This window comes from Zonotrichia albicollis, chromosome 17 (genome assembly GCF_047830755.1).
Source record: "Zonotrichia albicollis isolate bZonAlb1 chromosome 17, bZonAlb1.hap1, whole genome shotgun sequence".
Taxonomy (NCBI): Eukaryota; Metazoa; Chordata; class Aves; order Passeriformes; family Passerellidae; genus Zonotrichia; species Zonotrichia albicollis.
In genome coordinates this window covers 509,416-519,099 of record NC_133835.1, presented here as the reverse complement: position 1 = coordinate 519,099, position 9,684 = coordinate 509,416, and the positions used below count along the sequence as shown (strand labels likewise).

Genomic DNA, 9,684 nt, shown 5'->3' with positions numbered 1-9,684 from the left:
CAGCTTTTCGAAAGCAGTCGAGCTGTCCCCTGGGCCCGCTGTGGCGGCAACAGTACGGAAGAAAAGCGTGTCGGCAGAGCACTGAATCATGATTTTAAAGGGTTAAAATTTTAGCTGACGGTTAGAACCAATTCATATTGAAGTTAGATACACCAACAATAGGTTAATGATTATTAGATGCTTAAGGTAAAGCTAATTGTTATGTTATGAGCTCATTTGTAGAAAGAAGTGGAGCAATTGAACCATTATAGGAACGTATTGAAACCAGTAGAACAATGTCCAGCGCCAGGACTCTATGTTAATCCATCACGAAGCAGAGGGCCCTGGATCGTGCCAGAGGGTTACAGAGACCTGACAAAGACCTTCCTGACTTCATCTCTGGGACCACTGACCCAATTCAAGAGAAAAATTGTGCATGCATGAAAGACTAATAACCTCATTTTAATACAAAACAGAGATGGTAAGTGCTGGAGTTATGCATATGTATTATTTTGGGAAATAAATAGAAGGCCAAGTACCTTGTATCACTGGCCAGGGGCTATGTACAAATCATGAACAGGATGGAACTGCTAGGAACACGTCTTGAGCTGTACTATTTTCCAGCATCTGTCTCATTACGTGCTTATGACAATGGGAAGATGCCATCAGCTCCCATCCCAGGCAGCAGACCAAGAATTTAATATTACAACTTACTTTCTAAGTTTTTGACCAATCACACAAAGTAAAAGTATACTGACAGTAGTTCCATCCAACCACTATAAGCAGATGAAACGTCACTTAAAACAATGTTTACTTATTTCAAATACAGTACCTGCTAGTAAGCTTTAAAACACCATAGACAGAGCTCCATTATTAAGCTTGGAACTTCCTAACATCTGCCTAGATATACTTTTCTGCAGCTTAGGGAGTTATTCTAGACAAATGTTAATAAGAGACAAATGTTCTATTTGTCCTCACTTTTCTATATCTTAGATAATTTTTCTGCTGACCAATCTTATGGTTACTGCTTAGCTGGAATCACAGTTCTGCTGTCACTGAGGCCTGCCTTTTGTGGCTTTCCCAAAACTCTCTGATTTTATGGATACCCACACCTACCGCCCTAATGTCTGCAAGTGTGACTGGCAACAAAGGAAAGCCATTTTCCATGAGAAAAAGAAGTCCTTTCCCCAGGGTCTGGGTATCAAACAAAAGGTGGCGTTTGGGGCTTTATGGACTTGCAGGATCCTAGTTGCTGGCAGCTTTAGTTTTGGAGAAACCCAACAAAGTTTTCTAATTTTAAGCTTGCCACTGCCCTGTCGGCCCAGGCGAGCGGCCGCAAAATGGAGGGATTTTTCTGTGGGACAAAGAAGTCCTTTCCTCAGGGTCTGGGTATCAGTTGAAAGGTGACTTTTAGGACTCTAAAAGCTTGCAGGGTCCTATTTGCTGGCAGCTTTAGTTTTGGAGAAATCCAGCAACGCTTGTCCATTTCCAACCTGGCGCTGCCGTGTTGAGCAGGGCAAGTGGCTGCAAACAGAGGCCATTTTCCATGGGAGAAAGAAGTCCTTTTGTGGGAGGAGGGGACAGGGAAGGTGGGTGGGAGCACCCTGGGATGACTCTAACATCAATCACCTCTAACCCACTCCTTCCCTTCTGGAAAATTCCCCATTCCCCACTCCCCTCTTTGGACCTTGCCCCAGGACCACCCTCTCCCCCCATTCTTATAGGCGTACCCCCGATCACCCTGCCTTGTCCCCTCCTCTGAATCCTTAAATCCCTGAATCCTGGTTAAATGGTACCCTTGCCTCGCCTACCCTCTCCCCTTTATAAACCCTGGTCCCACCCCGGTTTGGGGCTCAAGCTCACCCCGACACCAGCTCCCCCCTTGGAGAAGGCTTGGCATTGTATTTAGCAAGCAGAGCAGAAAATGCAGCTTTATCTTTTGCCCTAGTTTTCAGTCATTTTGTGAAGGGACCAAAACCACAACAGGGAGGTGCAAACTTAAGTTAGACAATCTCACAGCCTTTGCTGTGTTCCCCTTTGCTTCCCTGGCTGGGTGAAGAGACAAAATCTGTCTGGGAGGCTCTGCTTACTTCCTTCAAGTTGTTCCTTCCTTCCTTCCCAGACAGTCCAAATTCACACATAAACAAAAACAATTTCCCCTTTTGCACTAAGAGATCTTTTGGGAAATTCTAAAGACAGAACCCTCAATAGAGTATGGGGGTGTATTTCACCTGGGCGCGCGCAGTTTGTGGGAAATTCGAAGAGCTCCTTGCTTTCCAGTTCTGTTCAACCCTTTCGGGATGAGGGACAAGGTGTGGCTGAAGCAAATCGTCTTTCCCCTGTTACAGACTACAAACAGCCCTGTAGACCCCTCTGTCTATCAGAATCCTGCCCATGACGCCGATTTAATGTCACAATCCACTCATACCAATGGGGGTGGTGATGGTTCGTTAACTGATCTCGGAGTGCAACAGACAACATGGAAAGGGGATTGCAGTACCAATCAAAACAAATGCACCTTTATAGAATGACCACAGCAAATGCGTGAAAGGAATAAGGGAGAGGAAAAGAATAGAAAAGAGAGGGAAAAAGAGAGAGGGAGTTGTCCTACGTTGACTATATGATGCTTTTATCCCCAATCGTCTTGTTCTGTTTATGCTGATTAATCAAGTTTTGCACCTTTAAGGCTTGTTGTAGAGAGTGAAGGGGGGAGACAAGAAGCGTGCAGTTTGTTTTCAGACACTGCACTCACTCCTCCACATTCCTGCTGCTGGACTGTGTTGTCTGTGGATGAACAGACAGCGGGACAGAGCTCTCCTTTGGTTTTTGTTAGTTTTAGCTTGCTGAGGCAAAGAAGTTCCCTGGACTGTGTTTTTTTTTCTTTTTTCCCTTTTCTTCTTTTCTTTGGACCTCTTGAAACCTGCTCTGGACTGAACACCCAGCAGAGCACTGGCAGCTGCACCTGTGGCCCACCAGACCAGCCCTGGCCCATGACATTTCCAGTGCTGGAGGGACTGATAAGAAACTGAGTGAGCTGAACTGAAACCCGGGGAGGGGACTTTCTCATTTTGTTATCTCTTTTGGAGCAACAAGGTAGTTTATTGTTTAATATTGTTTGAGTTTTATTGTTTAATAAACAGGTTTTTTCCACTTCTTTCTAAGGAGCTATTTTCTCCTGGACTGGTTGGGGGAGGGGCCAAATGAATCTGCTTTCCTAGAGGAACCCCTTTGTGGGTTTTCTCCAAAATTTGCCCTGAGCCAGGACAGGAGTATAGCGACCAAACTTGGAGAGACTAAGTCCTCGTAGTCCAGCCGGTAGAGTTTGCCTACTCATGTCGGGAAAAATCTCAAAGTCCTGGTTAAGTCAAGATTCTATTATAGTAGATTTCTGAGGAGGGAAACAGATCTTGAAATGGCTGAGGGGGAACAGATACAATCAAGAAGAAGAAGTCTATTGAAATTGCTGAGGGGGACAAAGGTATTGAAGACAGGTACAGACAGTCCATGTTCTCAGCAGGATATGTCAATATCAGCAGTGAGTGGGACCCATTGTTTCAGGGTTGCTTTCTATGGGAAACCAGTCTAGGTCCAGTGAACACATCTGTAGCCAACAATTAGCAGGCATCCTGCTTCAGTCAGGCCAGCACCCCTGGACCAGAATTATGGGGGTCTCAGTTTCAGTCCTTGATAGAGGGGCTTCAATCTCCGTCCCTCACAGTGGCTGTGGAGCAGATGAAGGACTTTCCATGGGGGGGGGGGGCTACCAAAATTGCCTCAGCAAGTTCATCTGGCCAAGAGGTGGGAAAATTCCTGGCCTATTGTCGCGAAGCAGGTGCAAGCATATGGGCTGCGTTGCCCCTTGGCAGGCCATGCTAGAAGCAGTCACTGTAGACACAGCTGTGAACAATCACTTGGCAGGCCAGAATTCTGCTCAGGGGTCTCAGGATTTTTGGCGTTCATCCACCACCGGCAGGCCAGAACTCCCATCAGGGTCTTTAGGGTCCCAGTGTCTTTCCTGGGAATGGTCATGAGGCAAATGAGGGGAACTTCAGACCGTCTTTCACACATATCAGGAAATCTATTTACTAAAATGGCCAAAAAGAATGCATAACATTTAGAACTGAGGGGGAAAAAAAACCAACAACAAACTCAAAAGGTTAGAGCAATATCATTCTAGAGAATGGCATGTATTTATGAAAAATACAAAAAACTTCTACTTTCAAACATACCTACAAATCACCATTTTGCATTTGGTTTTTTTTTTTTGTTTGTTTTAAAGCTCTGGCACTTATCTTATTCCTTTTTGAGCTAGTTCAGCTCATTAATCTGGTAAGAAAGCAGCTAAAAATAAACAGAAAAACCTATGAGGGACAGGATGCCACTTCAGCCATGTTGTAGGGAAGCATTAGGTCAGCCTTCTGTGTTGTAGAAATATGTCTGTCATATATGAAAATCAATGCATAGCACTATCTTAATTTGGACTTTCTCATTGCTACTGAGTTCCTGAATGATCCAGATGGTTTCAAACCAAACAACAGCCAGCCCTCTAAGATACTCTCCAAACTATTCTTATGGAATAACTTGATCAGGTGAAGAGCTTGCTATGCAAAAGCTGAATATGATGTCAAGAATGCTTTGTTGTGGATTACCATTGTTTGGGATCATTTATCCCTTACCCTCCCATGTAGTATAGGAAAAAATTAAGTAGCCACAAGGCTTTTACAGCTGTTCTTGTATTTTGGGATAGTAAGGACTTAGGGTAGTAAACGAAACTGTGGTGTGTTTTACTATTGACTTTATCACTGTTTCACTTTGAATTAACTGCTTTGCATTTTAGCTTACCCATCAGTATAATGAGAAGAATGATATCTTCCTTCCTGCCCAAAAGATGTTAAATTATGCCAGTGAATCATGCCAGTCACGGACTTAAAAACAAAAACCATTGTGATTGACAGGAAGTATTGGCATGCTACAAGGTAACTGTAGTGAGCTGTGTTTCCTCCTCAGCTTCACTGTGATAGTAGAATTTTAATTAGCAGTTCCAAAACTTTGTCTTAGCATAGTCTGGTGACATATCTCAGTAGAGCAGTGTCCTAGGGTGACTTTATGATGCTTGTATCCCCAGTCATCTGTTCTGTTAATGCTGGATATTATATTCTCTGTCTTCAAGACTGGTTCTGAGAGCAAAGGTGGGGAGAAGAAGAAGCACGGAGTTTGTTATCAGAGGCTGCACTCACTCTTCTAAAAGCAACACTGCTCCACATTCTGTGCTGCACTGTGTTGTCCGGGCACTGACAGAGCAGAACAGAGTGTTCCTTTGCTTTTCAGTTGCTTTAGCTGGCTGAGGCAGAGTTTTCCCTGGACTGTCTTTTTTTCTTACCCTTTTCTTGGAACTGTTCAGACCTGCTCTGGACTGGGGCCTGGGGAGCACTGAGAGCTTGCACTTTGTGGCCTATGGGGGCCTACTCTGGGCAGCAGCCTTTCCCAGTGCCAGAGGGATTGATAACAGAGCGAGCATCCACAGGAGAGACTTTCGGAATTTGTCTTCTCTTCAGAGAGGCGATTGAGTTTTGTCATCTGGTATTGTTCATTTTTTGTGCTGAGTGCTTTGCCTGTTAAATAAACAGGTTTTTTCCACTTCTCTCAGAGGAAATTTTTCGCAAACCAGTTGAGGGGAGGGGCCGTGTGGGTGGGCTTTCTGGGGGGCTGGGCCCCTGAGACATAAACTTTAAGGAATTTAGGGATTTTAGAGGAGCTGAGGTTTTAGTTAGAGATAAGCCTTATTAGAGTTTATCAAAATAAATTGGTAGGCCTTGATGAAGTTAAGAGTTAGTAGTTAGCTAATAACTGATTGCTTGTCAACATAATGTTTGGTTAGCTGGGTTTATAATGAAGAATATAGAAACTGATAAATAGCTTTTAGGAACATAAGACAATTGTAAGCCTCCTCTGTTCTGAAACCAATTGAAGATGGGGAATGGGTGTTCTACCACTGGGTTCATTTGTCATATTTGCATTGAAAATGTAGAAAGTTCAGAACGAGGAAGACTTCATTTATTTCCTCATTTTCGGACACCTCCCCATGAAAGGGACCACCGACTCATTTTGAGGAACAAACTGCTCATGCTTAATAGCTTTTGAACTAATTACCATACAAAGTGGGGATGGGATGTACCAAAATTACAAATATGTATTTGTATTTTGGGTATTCAATACTTGTATAGCTAAAAGGACTCTGTAATCACCTGTAAATCACAGGGTGTATTTGGGAGCTATCCCACACACTGCCCGGCATTGCAATAAACATACACTTTCGAACTTTAAACTGTTAGAGAGTCTTTGTCCATCACAGTTGGATATCAGTACTAGATTAATATTTTTAATAAATCACCTCTTCTTGAGGTTTGCTGCCAAGTTTGCCCTAAACCAGGACAAGCAGTATATGCGACTTAGAGAATGATGGAATCACTTTGGTTGGAAAAGACCTTTAAGAACATTAAGTCTGAATGTAATTAGCAAATCCAACCATCAAGATATGTTTTGCTGTCTGAAGAGAACATGGTTTATCTGGTAAGCTTTGCAAGTATTTGTGTCATCACAAGCATGCAAGTCCAATGCATTAGATAGGTATATAATAAGAAACTTGTGCAAATCAACAGAATGATTCTCAGGGTAGGATATTGGCATGTTTCATCCTTGTTCCCAACTTCGTCCAAATAATTATTTTTATTAAGTATTGTTACTCTTTTGATGGTTCTTATTGCATTACCAACATTTTTGGCATAGGAATGCCGAATGGGTTAATTCACCTAGTTTTTCAAATAAAGACCAAGATTTAGCTGGAGGCAGAAATATTTAAATCCTCCAGCCTCCTTCTTAGTACCTAATTTCTATTACAAAATCAGTGCACAATCTTATCCCTTAAAGTCCAGGTAGCTCACTTTATACCGACAGGGTGACATTAGCAGGGCTTACGGGATGCTGCACACAGAAGCCCTCAGGGTGCACCTCTAGCAGACAGTAATTCCGTGCAGTTGGACCATCCCAGTGCTGACTTTGGATCACCAGAAGAGTAGAACTAGAGAGATCTGATGGAGAGCTCTCTAGAGTTAGTGGCCTGAAGAAGACAGCAGAAATCCCATCTGTGTGTTTGTACAAATAATTTGAATGCCATTTACAGAAAAAGATCTTCAAATCAATCTAGCTTTTTCTGCAGATTATTTGTCAACTCCATGCATTACATGGACAGTTTCACTGAGCATCTGAAATACAGCTGTGTTTAAGTGGATTGATTCAGGGTTGGGAAGCAGTGAAATAAAGCTTTTCAGGAATAGCTGACATCCATGTCCCACAGAAATTTATCTATTTTTAATGTCCAGATGCTTTTTAAAATAATGGCTGACCATTTAGCTATGTAATAGTTTTAATCAGAAATACGAAGAAAATTTTAAACTCACATCTTTTGTAGTTTGAATATTTTTCTCCATTTCTTTCCTTTTCAGGTTTCCAATTCAGTTATACAAATAATATGATTAGGTAATGAGAACTCATGCTGTATAAAAATATTTCATGCTATACTTCCAAGTCAAGGCCATGTTTTTCCTGGAACTGTTAAAAAAAAATAATTCTACCTGGATTCTCTCTAGCCCACACTCATCATTATATGAATGTCATTTAAATATTATATTTTGACTTTATATGGTGCAATTATATCCAGAAATTCAAAGCTCTAGTGTTAGGTTGTTTATATGGTCTTCTGGCACTTCTAACTTCCCACAAACACTCTTTGCAGCTATATATTTTTGCAGCAAGGCGTCACAGGGGTCTGTGAGAAGTTTTAATGTGAAGAAGAACTAACATGCAAAATACATGTGACATACTCAACATATTTCACTTCAGAAAGTTACAGTTTGCTTAGACGGAATGAAATACGAAATAAATAAGCTTAACACAACATTTATAAATCTTGGAAATCTATTGCCTGAACTTTGAGTCAGTTTGCAGGACAGGACTCTGTAGAAATGCAAATGGGAAGTCCAAGGAATAGAGCGGGTGTATTGGGCAGGGGTACAGAAGATTGCTCTAAAGGGTGATGTAAGCAAGATTGTATCCTATAAAGATAGCAGCTGCTTCTTGATAGAGAATCTGTGCCACCAGCCTAGTTTTCTGGGAACATTTGACCTGTACACTCTTGAGGGCTTGCAGATGTGAATGAATCTGTCCTTTGATATTTTTTTTCTTTTGAATGTCTATGACCTGATTTGCTATTGTGTACTGTACCATATAATTTTATAAACAGACATGTTTCAACTGTTTGAAAGACATAGTTGAAAGTGAGGTTGCAATTATGAGTTGGCTGTCAAAAGAATTTTCTGCTTTAAGCAAAATATCAATAGAAACATTCAATCCACTCCTATGATACAGATTAATTTTGAATTTACAGGGTAATTTGCATTAGTGATTGTACTGCATGTGCAATAAATGCAACTTGCTTGGTTTCTAATGATGATAATAGTCCTCTTTGTATTACTCTAAGGATTGAATCCACCATCATTATTTTCCTGTTCTTCTTTAACTGTAAAGGAAAAATAGTTTTGCATTAACCAAGGAGTAAAATGCATGCATTTAGCATCATTCTTGCAGGTAGTCCTCAATTCTGAAAATCCCTCTCAGAAGCTGCATTAAATAGGAAAGCTAGACAGATGGCTGAATGCAGAACCTGCCATTTAGGATCAGGTACAAAATAACACCCAAGAAATTGTTCATGGATGCTGGATCAGTACAAAGATGCCATTATTTAAAGGTGAAAAATAGTGATTGTGAAACTTGGTTGATGAATAAAAAACTATGCTAATCAAGAGACTAGAGTGCCAAGTGTGCTACAAGGCTTTTTTTTGTAATTAACATCACTCCCAGCATGAAAAAATACTATTTTTATTGTAGATTGTTTAAGAGTGCACAACAGTTGGGAAAAAAAGTGCTCTTCTTTTTCTATTAATAAGAACTGTGTATCATTCTGAGAGATAGTGTAAACAGGTTTTTGAAAACAATCTTATTTTGAAGGTTCATTCTATTCATAAATACTTCACATGAAAAAATTTGATCTGCTCTTCATCCTGAAGACTCTTAAAGGAAAATGTCTTTGTTGCATTCTCTTCTCACTAGTTCAGGAGCTCAGTCTTACCTGCATTCTAATGCTTTTTTATGTCCCCGATGGCACAGCTTAGGCATCCTTGTCTCCATTACCATCATGATTTCCGTATCAAGTGATGAGAATTTTTCTTCAGGATTGGTGAAGTTAAGTGTCATAACATTTATGTCAAGTCAATTTGAAGGTTTTTTTTCCAAAGGAATCTCTTCCTTCCTAATGAAAACCATTGGCAATAGCAAACCTACTCAGTTTTTCAGGAAGTGAAATAATATGTCTCCACTGTAGGATGTGTTCTGGTTTTTTTTTTTTTCACCAGAAGAAAACTGCTGTTTTCTTCTTCTTCTATCACTTTAGACTTACTTTATTCAAAATCTTCTTAAACCTTTAGATTTCTATTTATAGCTAATTACTTTCACAGTGTGCTATAGTGTATGTATTTGAAAAGGCCATTTGTAGATATTCAAATGGCTTACTTCTATTCTATTAAGAAATGGCTGTACTTCTATTAAGGAAACATAAAGGTGCAGTAATATTTTATCCTCTACAAAATTTAA

General features: G+C 40.7%; 1 long non-coding RNA gene across 1 annotated transcript; it reads left to right on the top strand.

The window, feature by feature from the left end:
- Positions 1–77: 77 nt before the first annotated feature.
- Positions 78–3,129, top strand: LOC113460478 (uncharacterized). Its single transcript, XR_003382340.2, has 2 exons — positions 78–460; positions 2,922–3,129. It is a non-coding gene; the product is annotated as an uncharacterized LOC113460478 (long non-coding RNA).
- The last annotated feature ends 6,555 nt before the right edge of the window (positions 3,130–9,684 follow it).